This window comes from Herpailurus yagouaroundi, unplaced genomic scaffold (genome assembly GCF_014898765.1).
Source record: "Herpailurus yagouaroundi ecotype Mexico unplaced genomic scaffold, PumYag 140, whole genome shotgun sequence".
NCBI classification, from domain to species: Eukaryota; Metazoa; Chordata; class Mammalia; order Carnivora; family Felidae; genus Herpailurus; species Herpailurus yagouaroundi.
Genome location: NW_024412395.1, coordinates 29371421 through 29387243, shown reverse-complemented (window position 1 = coordinate 29387243; position 15823 = coordinate 29371421). Strand labels below are relative to the sequence as shown.

The 15823-nt window shown below is 33.7% G+C and overlaps 1 long non-coding RNA gene across 1 annotated transcript in view; it reads left to right on the top strand.

Annotated features, from left to right (window-relative positions):
- Positions 1 to 15823, top strand: part of LOC121030530 (uncharacterized) — a 289158-nt gene that overhangs the window by 215322 nt on the left and 58013 nt on the right. The gene's annotated exons all lie outside the window — the stretch shown is intronic.

The following is a 15823-nucleotide window of genomic DNA, read 5'->3' as shown; positions in this document are numbered from 1 at the left end:
AGCAAGATTCTATGCCTAGAACCAAAGTTTGACACACTGTCTCTTTGCTTGATGAGAATATGAGTCCAGTTCAGAATGCCTCTGTGTCTTCTAAGGAAAGGATATTGTTGATAGGATACTACAGCACAAACACCCTACCTTGCAGTTTGAGCTAAATACAAAGCCTGGCTTCATAAAAGTCATGCAACTAACTCTTCCTCTATTAAAATGCATATATTTATTATTAATTATTATTAAATTTCTTAATTTTAGAGTATTAGAGGGCAATGTAGAAATTTTGTTGACTCATTAGAAAGACCTAATGTGATATTCTGGCTAATGTAACATTGTATTAAAAGGCTGTATTTATAGCATTAATTTTAAGTCCCCATTTGAACTGTTATATTAGAGAAGAATACAAAAAAGGTAAATCTAAAAGTTAAACTGAGAATTTTGCCTATTTAGTTTTCCAATTTGCTGAACACACACATTGTCTCTCCTCTTGTCTGTCCCCCACTAAATACCTTTAACTCCTTACTTATTTGTTTCCCTCTCTTTTGCCCTTTCTTTTCTTCTTTCTGCCTCCTTTCTCCTTTTATTTTAATTTTTTTCCTTCCATCTCACTATCATATAAATAGAACTTTCCACGTTACTGTCAGTTCTGAATTCCATTCATTTACTCACAGTGATCACCAAAGACAAATTATTAAATTTCCTTCTGAAGCAATCAGCATTTTCAGAAATTTCATGCTTTATAGTAGTTCATGATTCAGTCAAAATGAATCAAATAAAATATTGGTTAAGTTTTATATTCTGCTTCCCTATGACTTGCAATCTGGTTGTACTGAAATAAAATTAGGAAGTTGCTTGGAATTAATTTAAACATTATACTGCATTATACTACAAGTAATCATATGTGTAATGCATTACTATAATGCATTATTCCTTATTTTCTGGATAATGATTACCTCCATGATACAATAATGTGATACCATAACTACACTCAATTTTTCAGCAAAATACATTTAATTCTGGTAATAATAAAGATATCAGTGCATTACAATATCTATAAAACTGTATCATACTGGGCAAGAAGAATACATCATTTATACCTTTTTCTAATCACTTAACATGGAAAATTTTCACTTACTAATTGCAAGTATATATTATCTTGAATGACAATAGGCAAAGTAAGAGGTGTAGGGGGGGAAGTTTGGCATTCCAAAATTAACTTGAATCCTTGATGATACGTTTTTTTAAGAAGCGTGCGTGTGTGTGTGTGTGTGTGTGTGTGTGCATGTCTGTGTGCATTTGTGCACATGTGTGTTTAAACAAAAATGCAACACAAAATGGAAAAGGAGATGTTCCAGATGTAACAAAAATAATATTGAAATACTTTATAAAATGTCCTCTTAGAGAGAATTCATCTTCCTTAGGAACAATAGATTCTTTCCAGAGATAAGGAAATAAGATCATGTATCTTTAAATATCATTTCAGGTTGTTTGATTTGTGAAGATTTCCTGAAAATAATTTGGTAGAAATTGGAGAGTTAGAAATACATGAATTCAATTTACCTTTTTTTCAATCTCGCAAATTGCTGGGAATGTTACTTAACTCTATGATTCTCAGTTTTTAACCGTAGAATGGAAATTGCATTCCTAATGTTATTGTGTGGATTGAAAGACATAATAAAAGTTAAAGCAACTAGCATAAAGTAGATATACAATATGCCGCTCTCTCTTCCATTCTTGCCCCCTTCCATTCAGAAATGCTTTTTACCCTTAGTTTTGAGATTTCATATGTGTCATGGTAATTATTTTCTTATAACTCTTAAAATAAGAACATCAGGACTGTTTGGTTCTCATTTAATTAAATAAATATATTAATTATTTCCAAAATAGGTGTTTATTTTCTATTTTTCTTTTAACTTCATAATTTGAACCACTTGATCAAAAGAATTTTTGTCTTTTTTATAATTGATCTATCTAACCCTTAGGGGCTGAAAAAAATACTTCACACATATAACTCACTTAACAAACATTTGTTGAACTGAAAATAAAATCAAGTTTGCATTTTCACCCAGCTTTCCACTATCCGTTTTAATTGGATATAGTTCTGGCTTCACTTGGTTTTATTAAAAATGGGCAATTCAGTATTTTAAATAGCAATGGAAATTATCTTCATGTTGGTTAAAGTACAAAATTGAAAAAGTGATGTATGTGATAGAAACTCTGAATGTATCAGCCTACTCATTTCTGAAAATAAACCAAGCATCCAAAGTTTACTCAAACTATTTGGAAAAAAGAATAACAATTTACTGTCATGGCCAGGATGAGAAAAATGCTAACATAAAGTTCAGAAACATACTCATTGTCCTGGAGAAGTATTTTTAATGGCCATTTGCAAAACTGGTTGGTCAACATAACTTCTGTTTTTCCAGATGGTGGAATACAGCTGTCGACTCTGAGCTCTTGTAAACATTTCATCTATCGAAATTTTTAAGGAAGACTTGAAATTTTTGATACATGCTACTGCGCTCTTTTGTAGTTTGTTTTCAACACACACACACAAGTGTATGAGTGTACACACTATTTCTTTTTACTGTTTCACTCTAGTAAAAGCTTTGTAGAACAGGAAGAAGACAAGAGCTACCATCTGGAGAGTAGGAAATTTGGGGTAAGTAATCAAAAGCAATGAACTTAAGAATCCAAGAAGATCTCGAACTATTACTCCTTTGCTTTAATTTTTAATCATGAAAATACTTGCTAGGAAAAGTGACTGTCTAAAATGGCAACCGTTTTTATATTCAGATATTTGCTATGTAAAATAATTGGATGTCAGATGAAGAACTGCCTGTCATACTTTGCTATTAAAATAATATATTTTTGTGCATAACCAGGCCTGCCTTGGTGAGTTACTGTAGCCTATGGTCTCCCTGAGATTTTCCAATGGGACTTTAATAATACTCTTATGTTTGCCATCTTAAGCAGTTCAGGCTGTTAAACTCAATTTGTAAGAAAAATATTCAGGTATAAAACCAGATAATCTGTATCCCCTTGGAATCAAAAGTCACTTTGCCAAAATATTTTAACACGCGAAATTGCTTCTTGAGAGATGTTTGCCATGATAAAATGACAGAAAACTACATTTCCATTATAATTATAACTGACTCGTGGTGCTAAGTTTTTATAATTTAAAGGTATTCTCGACTCTGACAGCCCTTCCATGTTGAATTATGCATCTCAGCCTCTTAAATAGTTCTGCTGGCACGAGACAGCTGAGATGAAGTTGTCTTTCTAAAATAATTGCTCCATGGAGCATCCATTATACCTTCAGAAAAAATGTATTACTTGACTTCTACAAATTATAGACTAGCCTATAATGGGTATTTTTGACAGCTATTAGCTTAAAAAAAATCTGAACAGTAAAATGAGTATTGATATCACAATGGTGTGCTGTGCATGTTAATACCAACCTTCTCTGTACTTCCCTTCTAAAGCATGATGTAATCATTAATTATAATACTATTGAGGTAACTGAACTCATGTTAAAAATATAGTATTGGCAAAGTGTGTCATTTTCTCACCTGTGAGATAAAAGCATTAACTGAATATTTACAGTAGATACTGAAGACACCATCTGGATTTAAAAGATAAAAAAATGAATCACTTTTGGTTGTGTTTTATTGGATCATGAAGTTATTGGGTATATTTTAATAATTGTGAGTGAGACAATAATAAAAGAAAGATAAAGATCATATTTTTTCATCTTCCAAAAGCCTATTCAAAATATTGAACACTGTTCGTGAAAGCAGAAATTATCAAAAATTAATTAAAATACATATTCTTCTTTCCTATCAAGAATTTTATACCTTCAAGTTTTAAAGCAGTTAAGATTTTCCTAATAAAAATACTTGCAAATGTCCTTGCAAGAGCATTGTATCTCATGGAACAATAATAATCCCATTATTAAAATCAAGAATGGAGACAATAGTGACAGTCAAGAATCAGGGTCAGGAACTATTTTCTTTACTGTTTCTGTGTACACCAATTAAATGCAGTTATGTGAAATAAAATATTTGTTAATTTTAGGAGAATTCTATGTGAATGTGGGCAAAGTTTTCTGTGATGTGTCAATATGTGGTAAATATTTTCCAAGTTTATTGCATTGCTAAGGCTACTTTATTTATTTATTTAATTTATTTATTTATTTATTTATTTATGACTACAGTAGGAAGAAATGGCTTAGGTTCCCTTTCCTCTCCTATACAAACAGTTCACAGACCCAGACAGATATACACATGTACCTCCTACCTAGAATCAAAAAGCTGAAATGTATAATTAAACCTAAAGTTAATTAACATATCAACCAAACATGTATCAGCTGTCTAGTCTGTTCTATCCTGCCAAGAACTGATGAGAGATATTCATGCCTATTCCTGATTAACCATATCCTACAAGCTCATCCCTCCACACATGGGCAGACAAAAATAGCCCAGATACATGGTTTCTCCAAATTCCCTTGGCTTTGGGTCAATCCTCACTGCTTAGGTTAATAGTAGAAAGACAATTCTTGTGCTAAGCTCCTGCACTCCATTTATTACTTATTGAGGCTTGGGGTGGATGATGAGGATAGGTATGATGATAGATGAAAATAGGACAGAATCTTAGTGCAACTTTCCAATTCTGTTTTCAGACTTTAATATCTCTAATTCCAATGAAATATTTAGAAACCTAAAGGACTACTCTAAGAAATAGAGAAAGATTTAGGAATAAATATTTAACTGATAGCTTTAAAAGAACAAGGATAGGAGGGAAGAAAGAGAACTGACTACATTGATTCTGTAATACCTTGCTATGCTTCAATTATAACACCGTCTATCCCTTTATACTGGTCCCAAGGGTAGAGACCCAGGCTTAGAAAAATTACCCCACTGTTGAGACTAACAATTTACATTAAGATGACCACAGCTGTTCATGACAACCTAGGTTAAATTTCTTCCATATATCCCTTGCAGCTGATATTATAAAATTAAACTTTAAAGTTTGTTTGTTTGTTTATTTATTTATTTATTTATTTATTTATTTATTTATTTATTTATTTTGAGAGAGAAAGAGAGTGTGAGTTGGTTAGGGGCAGAGAAAGAAGGAGAGAGAGAGAGAATCCCAAGCAGGCTTCACACTGTCAGCACAGAGCCTGATGTGGGGTTCCAACTCACCAACCATGAGATCACCACCTGAGTCAGACACTTAACTGACTAAGCACACAGGTGCCCCTAAAACACTTTTTAAAAAAATGAGTGGCATGCATTCTGATAGCATGAGATTTTACTTTTTAAAATATTTATTGTAATCACAAATATTGTTATTAACTAAAATTATTTACCTATTTACACATGGATGAATTACACATGGAATTACCAAACCAATGAGTATTTACCCCTCCCTTCAAAAAAATTGCTTAGAGCAACATAATGACTATTTTTTTTCTGGAGACTTGAATATTACATATCTGTATATTTGAAAATAATTGAAAATAGAGGTTGTTTTTGAAATAAGGAAAGATTACCAAGAGGTGGTTATTATGTGCCATCAAGAACCTTTGCATATCATGTTCTTTCAAGAGACTATGCCATTCCTGTATTTATAATGTTAAAATCCAACATGTACATTATATGTGTGTGTACATGTGTATAACATTAAAATTATACACAAAACTATCATAATGCAGTGGATTTTTGTATAATTTTAATTACCTTTATAGATTTTTCTATATATAGCCTTCAAAATGTCTACTGTATGAATAATTGTTTATTTTTATTTGTTTTATACAAGCAATATAAAAATTAATCCTTGTTGCAAAGTTTTCACAGGACAAAAATGCAGAGTTAAAAGTTAAAGTACTTTTTCTTGGTGTCTTGACATTTCCCATTGTCCTCCTGACCTCTAATCTCAATAACCCAGTATTTTCCCAGATGCAGCTGATGTTGTTTGTGAGAACTTCCCAGACCTTTATTTTTTACTTATTTTCTTATATACAATGTGTGGAAAGACTGCAAGTTATCTATCCATTTTTCAAGTTCTCAAGACAGAGCAAAAAACAATTCTTTCCCCCAGCTTCCTTGCAGGAAGAAGTGTTATTCCTCTGGTCAACAAAATAGAGCAGAAATCATTATGTTGGGCACTGGGAAACTTCTTTTTTTTTAACCTATTTATTTTACTTTGAGAGAGAGAGAGAAAGCTGGGGAGGGGCAAAGGGAAGGAGAGAGAATCCCAAGCAGGCTCCTCACTGTCAGCATAGAGCCGGACAAGGGGCTTGAACTCACAAACCGTGAGATCATGACCTGAGCAGAAATCTAGAGTTGGAAGCTTAACCGACTGAGCCTCCCAAGCGCGCCAGGAAACTTCTTAAAGTAAAACACATCCAGGGGCATGCTCCCCTTTACCCATTGTCTTTCCTTTATTTCCTGTCTAGAGTTCTAGCAGGTGCATGGTGGGGACAAGGACAGCAGCAGCCTGTCTTATAAACACAATGAATGACAAGGGCCACACCCTGAAAAAAGGCAAACAAAAAAAAAAAAAAAAAAAAACTAAAGTAAAAAGAGCTGGATTCTTGCTGATATTGTTCTAAGACTGAATGATTTCTCTCTGCATTTCTTACTATTAGAACAAAAAGCCCCTATCTTGCTTACACAAATGTTGTTGATGTTTCCTGTTGCAAGAAGTTGATCTAAATTCCGAGCAGATAGTATCTAAGTACATTTAAAACCATAGCTATGTTTTTTGTTTAACGTTACATAAAGTAGATATTTGGTTCCAGATTGCTTTTATTCACTTCATGGCATTTTAAAGATATTTTATTTTAGTACATACAGATCTAACTAATTTATGTGAATCATTCTATTGTAATAATGAAACATCATTAATTTAACTTATTAAATGCTTAAGTTTAGCTTGTTAGATGCTTAGGTGGCACCCAATGCTTGGTTATTGAAATCAATGCAGAACTCAGTATCCTTATATGTACATCTCAAGGTGAATATATACAACTATAGTTCCTGCATTGAAGACCATGTGTATTTTGAATATTGGTGTGTATTTTTTGAGAATCCTAACTAATTTTTCTCCTACCATATTGTCTTTTCATCCACACTGGATATTATCACATGCATGGTTTTTTCCCTATTTTCATGAAATAATATGAAATCACATTCTTTTTGTTTGCATATCCCAGTTACTATTTAGTTTTAATATATGTTCATTAGTTTATAGCCATGTGTATTTCTTATCAAGTAAATTGCTACATTAACTGTTTAAAAATACATCTATTGCATTGTCTTTTTTTGTTATTTTAAAGAAACTCTTTATATGGTAAGGTTATTAAGCTTTTATTTGTGACAAATATATTGAGCTAATTTGTGGCAGAGACCATTGTTAATTATATCTTTTGTTGTAAATGCTGAAAAAATTTAGTACTTTATTATACCTCTGTGTTCTGCTTCTTGAACTTCACACATTTCTCTTTTTTTATATATTATTTCACTTTGCTGCACTGCATCTCAAATAATTATTTCAAAGATATATATTTGGAAGATTAGTCTTACTGCATTCTTATTATAAATGCTTTTTTTTGCTCTTCTGTTTTAATTCAACTTTATATAGGCCTGGGATTTTTAGTTTTAAATCACCGTTCTATAGGATCTTGTCTTATTTCAGGATACTATCATCTCATGTACTTAATAAGAAATCTGATCCTTATTCCTATTTCATCCTTTCTTAGAAAGCTTTTAGTAATTTAGAAATTTAAGATGTCTAAGCATGTATTTTTAAATTCAGCCTGCTCAGCACCCAAGGAACTGTCTTAATACCAAGATTTATGTTGTCACATAAGTTCATTCTATTATTGAGATTATGTTATAATTGTTATTTTCTAGTAACTTGCTTTCTGAATATTTCCTTTTCGTTGATTCTTGCTTTTGACGGTGAAAAAACAGTCTCTCAAAATATTCTGAAGATGTAAATTATTATTCTGTCTTTAATTATTACATATCTTCTGCTATACATGCCTGCAATTCTGTATGCTCATCTTGGTCCTTCTCTTTCAAGATACTGGTCTCCATTCATATCCTTAGTTACAAATGATGAGCTCAGTTGGTTATCATGGGTTGTTGATGTTGGCTGCCTATGTCGTTTTATTGAAGTGCTTCCCAAATAAGCTATTCCATAAATGGGATGGAAGCCTGCAGTCTCCTTGTTAAGAGGAGGCAGCATCATGGCCTATAGGATTTGCTTTACGGTGGGTGCTTAGACATACAGGTAGCCAGAAGTTTCGAATTCCCCAGATTCTAAAGTGACTGTAGCTTGCCTTGATACTGGAGGACTTCAAACATTTCCTCCCTCCTTCACAGAGCTTCCTTCTGTTTTTCTTTAGACCTCTGATGGAATTTCTGTTACCTAAGCTGCTTTCTCACTCACCCGGGGAACCACCTGAGAAGCAATTCACTTTCCTTCCTATAGGGCTCAGGATCAAATGCCTCTGTTGCCTGCTGTTCTGGTTGTTGATAATGGCTTTAGCACTGGAGAGGAAGGACAGCTCTTTGGAGTACAAAATTTACAGCACTTCTTCTACATCAGGACCCATCTTTTACTGTGCATTTGTGGGGTTTTTTTTTGTTTTGGTTTGGTTTTGGGGTTTTTGGGTTTTGGGGGTTTTTTTCCTTCCAAGTTTTTATTTAAAAACTTATTTATTTTACTGGGCTTGCCTTGCTATCTGTTTTTATCTTTCCTTCCCTTCGTATTCATTTAATTCCACATGTTTAGTCTCTCTGGTTATATTTCCTCCTTCTCGATAGTTTTCCTGTATATGCTATGTAGAGGGCTGTGTATTTTCTCTTTCTATGTAACCCTTTATGTCTATTTTTAACAGCTCATCACAATAGCATTTGGAACATTACTTGTTTCTCTAACCTGTTTTTTAAAAAGCATTTTTCCAGATTAAGAGTTTTGGGGATAGGAAGGCATGTGAGGAGAAGTAGTAGATGCTGGTATTCAGTCCATAATCTTTGAAACAACCCTTCTTAGAGTGGCATTTGATGGGATTTTGGAGTGGTTGGGGTCCGGAGCTGATGGCCAAGAAAGAATTATTGTGCTGTCTTTAGTGCAAAAAGGTGAATTTATTAAGGCAAGAGAACTGGACCCATGGGCAGAAAGACCTGCACTAGGACTGTAAAGAGTGACTGATTATATATATGCTATGGAGTTGGGGAGTTAAAGGCAAAAGGGGGGCCTTCAGAAGGACTTTCCTATGCTAAAGAGGACTCATAAGATATCTGAGGCTCACTATTGTCATGCTATGGTTGTTTTCCCTCTAGTAAGGCATTAACATTAAGACAGTAGGGAGTTCTTGGAAAAATGTTATCTTCTGTATTTGCCTGGGCTGCAAGTTATAAGGAAATTTAATTTTACCTACCATTTCCTTCTTGCCTTTGTTCCCCACATAACTATGGAGATAAGGTGATTTTGGGGCTCCAGGAAACTGAGTCTATAGGTTTTTGGAGATTAGGCTATTGATAAGATTGCCTTTTTTTCTTGTAATTTACTAAGACAGTAATGATGGAGACTCATTTTCTGCAGACTGTGGTCTCTATCAGTTAACCATTTGTTTTCCCCTTTCCTTTGTTCTTGGGCAGCCAGGAGTAGCTGAGGAATATCACACATATCCCACCTAGGGGGGAGGGGGAAGGTGTTGTTAGCATATGCTTTGCCCGCAGCTGCCTTATACTCCCTCATCGCATTGATTTATAATCAGGAAAAAAATTTCATTTTTAGGTTTGTGGATGATACATGTAATATGCACATATAAAAAATGAGATATTAGATGTCTATGATATAGGAAAATTTATGTTTTTTATGTTTGTATGTATTTATTGATGTTTTCAGTAATGCATATCTATGACTTTATAATAAAATATATAATTAACAATAAGTATTCTATAGAACTACATTAAGCTAGAGCATGGCTGGTTCAATCTTTATAAATGACAATGGCTAAGCATAATATGGCTCTCTTATGTGCCAGGTACTTTTCCAAGTACTTTATCTACATTAAGTTACTAATTCCTCACAAGCACCCTTTGAAATGGATACTAATATGATTCCCCAGTATAGTTTTGGGAATTGGCTATAGCCAGTATGAGAGGAAAGTAGATTTCAAACCAGGTTGTTTTACTCTACAGTCCATTAATGAAACATATGTGTTTTGCTGAGATTGGGGATGGAGAAATGATAAATAAGGGTGCAAGAGAGAAAGAATGATCAGACATAGTCTAAGTCTTACAACTTCATATTAATGTATATGCATCTGAATAAAACTGAGCAATAACTTTTCCTCTATATTGGAAGACTTTTTTTGTGTGTGACAGATATGTTGTAACTCTGCTAGGAATTAAAAATAAATCAGTGAGATTTCTTTGAGAATGTGATCAGGATTTGTTTGTGTGGCAGGTACTATGGAGTTCTGGGAAGAACAGTTTATACCGAAATATTACCTAGTCACAAAAATGCTATCATTAGAAAATCATTTATCTTTCCATCTTCAAATGTTCTGCATATTGTTTCAAAACTGCGTATGTAAGAAAGAAAAGCATTTATTTTTTTTCTTCCAAATTTTTATTTAAATTCTAGTTAGATAATATACAATGTAATATTGGTTTCAGGAGTAGAATTCAGTGATTCATCATTTACTTTCAACATCCAGTGCTCATCATAACAAATGCCCTCCTTAGTACCCATCACCCATCTAGCCCATCCGCTGCCCACCTCCTTCCATCACCCCTCAGTTTGTTCTCTATCTTTACAAGTAGAGAAAAACATTTATAAATGGATGTTTTAATGCTTAACCAATCTAATGTCTAACTCAAAACTGATGGCTAAGAAAATGTAGCACTAAATAAACACTGAGGAAAAGGGCTTGTGGGTGATTCGGCCAGTTAGGTGTCTGCCTGACTCTTGATTTCAGCTCAAGAATTGTGATCTCACAATTTGTGAGATGCAGCTCCGTGTCAGCCTCTGTGCTGACAGCCCAGAGTCTGCTTAAGATTCTTTTTCTCCCTCTCTCTCTGCTCCTTCCTGGCTCTCTCTCCCACTCAAAATAAATAAAGACACTTTAAAAAAAAAGTTAAATAAATAAAGGGAGACTTACTAAGAGTGTAGCTCAAGGTGGTAGAATCTTCTCAGAATTTTTATAATTTAGAAAGCCTCACATCTGCCGGATAAGCTTATAGTGTGGGACTGAAAAGGAGGAGGTGGGTAACCTAAGTGACTCCTGGTACAGATACTGTGGAGTATGAAGCACCAAAGTTACATACGAAGTGCCGTAATATCAAATTTTACCAAACTCCTTGATTCACAGGAGGAGACTTCCTGATCTTAAGAAAGTTCTTTAATGTCTCTATGCCTAAGTTTCCTCATCTATAAAAGATAGGGATTCTAATGATCACTGCTCCTAAGACTGTCATAACATGAGATAATTCAATATTTTAATGTATTTAAACACGTTAAGGTACATAGTTATTGCGATGTATTTGTGTATGATATAATTATGTACACATTTATTTTCTAACATCATCTTTATTCACTTCACCATCATCTTCAATATATTGGCCTTTTCACTCCTCCATTTCCCCATAAAAAATGAAAATCGCTTCTTTGTAAGATTGCTAAGAGTATAATTTTCAGTTGAGCATACACCAACAATCTAAATTCATGTATGCTAACCTTCATTATTGGATATTTATGCTGAGATTTGCTTTATGTATACAGTTTTATGCCTATTGAAAATAAATTATAAGAAGCATTTGATGGAAAGATATTTAAAAACTATGATGACTTCTTCATTTACCCTACAATTTCTATGTGATTATTACAATAAATTAGAATCAAAATCTTTCTATAACACACATAATAGTAGCTAGATTATTTATAAATTGGTGTGCTATTGTGTGCTCTCCCAATAATAAAAGCAACAGAGGTCTGTTGTAGAAATTTTATAAAATACAGGAAAGTATAAAATTCACAAATTCCCTTCAGCAATAATTATCGTTAAATTTTTATTATAACTTGCTAATGTGTTTTTTCTAAATAAGCCCATTTTCACTAAATTGGAAGCACATGGTGTCCATTTCCTTGCATTCTGATTTATAAACTTTCTTATTGTAAGGGTAATATCTCATATTTGAAAACATTAGCATAATACAGAAATGTAAATAAATATAACCAATTAATATTTTCCTCAAGGACAATTTCTGTTTCAGTTTTCTGTATATGTATACAGAATATTTCCTTTTATATACACCCATATAGATAGATTCAGTAGGGTTATATAACTGGTAATGTGGTGTTTTTACTTTGTATTTTGGCCATCTTTCCAAATCTGTACATTGAGATCTATTCAGTTTCTTTTATAAGCTGCATCTTATTTTATTATGAGAATATGTCACATTCATTAAGCCATTGCTTTATTTCTGGACATTTGGGTTGTTGCCAGGTTTGGTATGACCAACAATGTCTTAGTGAATCTCCATATATTTTTATCTTTGTGCACTGGTACCAGAATTACTGTAGGATGAATTCCTAGAAATGGAATTGCTGAGCCAAGGGAGAGACATATTTATAATTGCATTAAATTTTGATAACTCTCCCTCTGCAATGGTTGTAGCAATTTACATGCACTGAAGCAGAGTAGGGGAGGACCTATTTGCCACCTATTGTGTATTTTTAGTGTTTTTCTTAAATACTTTTGGTCACCTAAGAGGCCAAAAATAAAATAATTTTCTTAATAGTACAAATTGCCCCTTTATTTAGACTGCTGGATCTTTGCTAATTTTCTATGAATGCCCAATAGTTGATGCCACTTTAGTAGGAAGTTGATCCTTGAACACTACGGATTTTGATGAATCTCTGAACAATGCTCATATATCTTTCTCTAGATTAGAGTAGCAGTAGGGAAGGTTCTGGGAAAATTGCTTACATGCCACATAGCAAGATATAAGTGTAAGTAAGACATACTTCCTGAACTCAAGCACACAAAGGCTAGAAAAAAATGAGAAGTTGGTAGATATTCTATCAATTTCAAGAATAAATAAAGGCTTATAAAAGAGGTAACATTTTTTAATGCTCGCATAAAATAAATGGAATTATAATCACAATATAGCAGTTTAAAATTATGAGTTTTATTTTAACTAATAGCTTAATATCTAGTTATTAAATGATGAATTAATAAAAATGATTAAACTTTGGGTTTGTGTATAAACCTAACCATTATATGTATCCCCTCAGAATTTATTAATTATGATCAACAAAACTCCTTTGGTTGCTGCTTTAAAGGACTTCTTGAAGACTCAACAAGTAAGGCATAGATTCATTAGCAGCACTGAATAAGTGAGGAGAGGCCCTGGGAGGAATTCTTTCCATCATGGGGAGCCTGATATAGTGGGAAAATGTGAACAATCATTAAAAGGAATTCTGCAAAACTGGACACCAGCTGTGTTTTGAAAAAATCTAGTAGCAACTTTGAATAATTTCATCCCAACCCTCAGATTAATCACCAACAGAATTACTACTGTGCATGGTAGGCTCTCTTCAGTTCCCTCCAGCTCCAAGACTCTACCAACTGGGATTCTGTTATCTCTTAGCAACCTCTTATCTCTGTTACCTTCCACAGGTTCCTACCTATATCTTATAGTTGCATGCTGTAAATTATGTTAAGCTTACTATCACTTTAAATTATTCATATTTTAATAGCTTCTACTAAATAGTCCTTTTTGTTCACATTCACCCCCCCCCCTTTTAAGGATTGTGACTGTCCCCACTCCTTACTGCATTAGGTTGGAGGCAATGGAGGCAATGCTCTTCCCACTGTAGAACTGGAAACTGTAGTGCCATTGGTGTTAGCCAGTGTTTGAGAGTCAGCCAGCCGAATGCCTCTAGTTGGCTTTTGCATGGGAACAAATGACTTAAAGAGAAAGAGAGATGATCAATTAATGGAAGTCCCTTTGTTCAGATCTGGCTATTCCAACTAAATGTCGATAGCTGAGCTTCCCATATCACAGCCTCTGTAGCTGTCTTTTTCTGACCATTTTCCAACACTATTTCTCCACTCTCAACAATCTTGAGAACCCTTAATAGCTTTCCTGTAAATAGTTAAACTTGCTGTCTGTTTCTTGTAATCTAAAGGATTCCTAAGTGTTATATCTAGCCTCTCCGTAGGGCCATTGTTTTTCTGGAAGTCTATTCTTGTTAACACGGGAGTAATTATCGGAAAGAAGGAAAACTTCCCCTGAAAAAGAGTGAAAATGAAGAGTGAAAAATACTAGGACAATAAAACCCTACATTACAAGACTACATCATTGTCAGCTTTTGTTAATTGTAAGGAAGGACATATGATTAGAAATAATTAATGGAAATCCACTTACTTAAGTGGCTAATATATGAGGGGCAACATTCATGAAGTAATATTTGTAAAAGATCCTGTGTTCACACCACTGTAATAGGTACTGGCAATGTTCTCTAGCTGCTCTAGGTGACATATCCATTCTGGAAAAATTATGACATTTAGTAAAATCAACTCTATTTTTCTTTCACAGTAGGTGTTGTATATTAGTATTAGACAATTTTTAGAGGGAATAATATAACTAGCCTGCCTCTGCTTTTTCTCTTATTCCCAAACCACCTAGAAGATGAGATGAGATACAGAAATAAAAATCAATGGGGATAAAATTTAGGCAATAAATATTTTTCATGCTACTTTGTCTTATTCCTTTATATAAAAGTGTTTGGGATTGTGGAGCCAGAAGAGTGCTGGGATTCTGAAGGTATAGGTTTCAGAAAACCAAGAAACACTGCCCAGAGCTGCCCAGCATTAAAAAGAACAGTGTTTATCACAGTGTTGTGCTCACAGAAGAAACTCAGTAAGCATGTGTAGATGGAAGGAGAGAAAACAAGAGAGAATGACAGAATAAAGGACAGGAGAAAAGGGAAGGAAAAAAGAATGTATTCAAGGTGGATTTTTGAACATCACGGATTAAGGAAATTTGCTTCTTCTTCATTCTTTGATGAGTCTCAGGGCCTCCATAGATGCTAGCAAATTGTGCTAGAAGTTGAACAGAGTTTAAATAAGATATATACATGAAATTATTTCTCAATTTAAAAACAGTGTATAAATATAAGGCAAACTTCCACGTCAAATTTTCAGATCTCTACTAGAGCCCACTGCTAGGTTTATGGGTCTAATATCCAAATCTGATATTGTCATTGTTTCACCACAAATTTCATTGCCTTTCACCTGTTCTGTTTGCAAAATAGGAAGTCATGTCACTGTAGTTATCATAAGGAATGATATAGCATATGCATCCTATGACTCAAAAGCCATTATAAAGGCACTCTGATACACTGTGCTACTGGTTGAGAGAGCAAATAAATAACTTCTGGGAGGCCAGGAAATTCTGTTAATTTCCATTAAAGTAGTCTTTTCATATCAATTTTTTCTTTCTTCCTTTTTCTTTATTTCTCTTTTTCTTTTCTTATCTTTTCTCTTCTTTTCTTTCTTTTCTTCTTTCTCTTCTCTACTCTTCTCTCTTCTCTCTTCTCTTCTCTTCTCTCTTCCTTTTCTCTCTCTTCCTCCCCTCCTTCCTTACTTCCTTCCTCCCTCCCTCCTTCGGTTTCTTTTCTTTTTTCTTTCTTTTCTTTTCTTTCTTTACTTTGCTTTGCTTTGGTTTTACAATGAGCAGAAACTGGTATTTATAGCAGTCTTTTAAAACTAGGTCATAACTGAAATTAGCAGTGATTA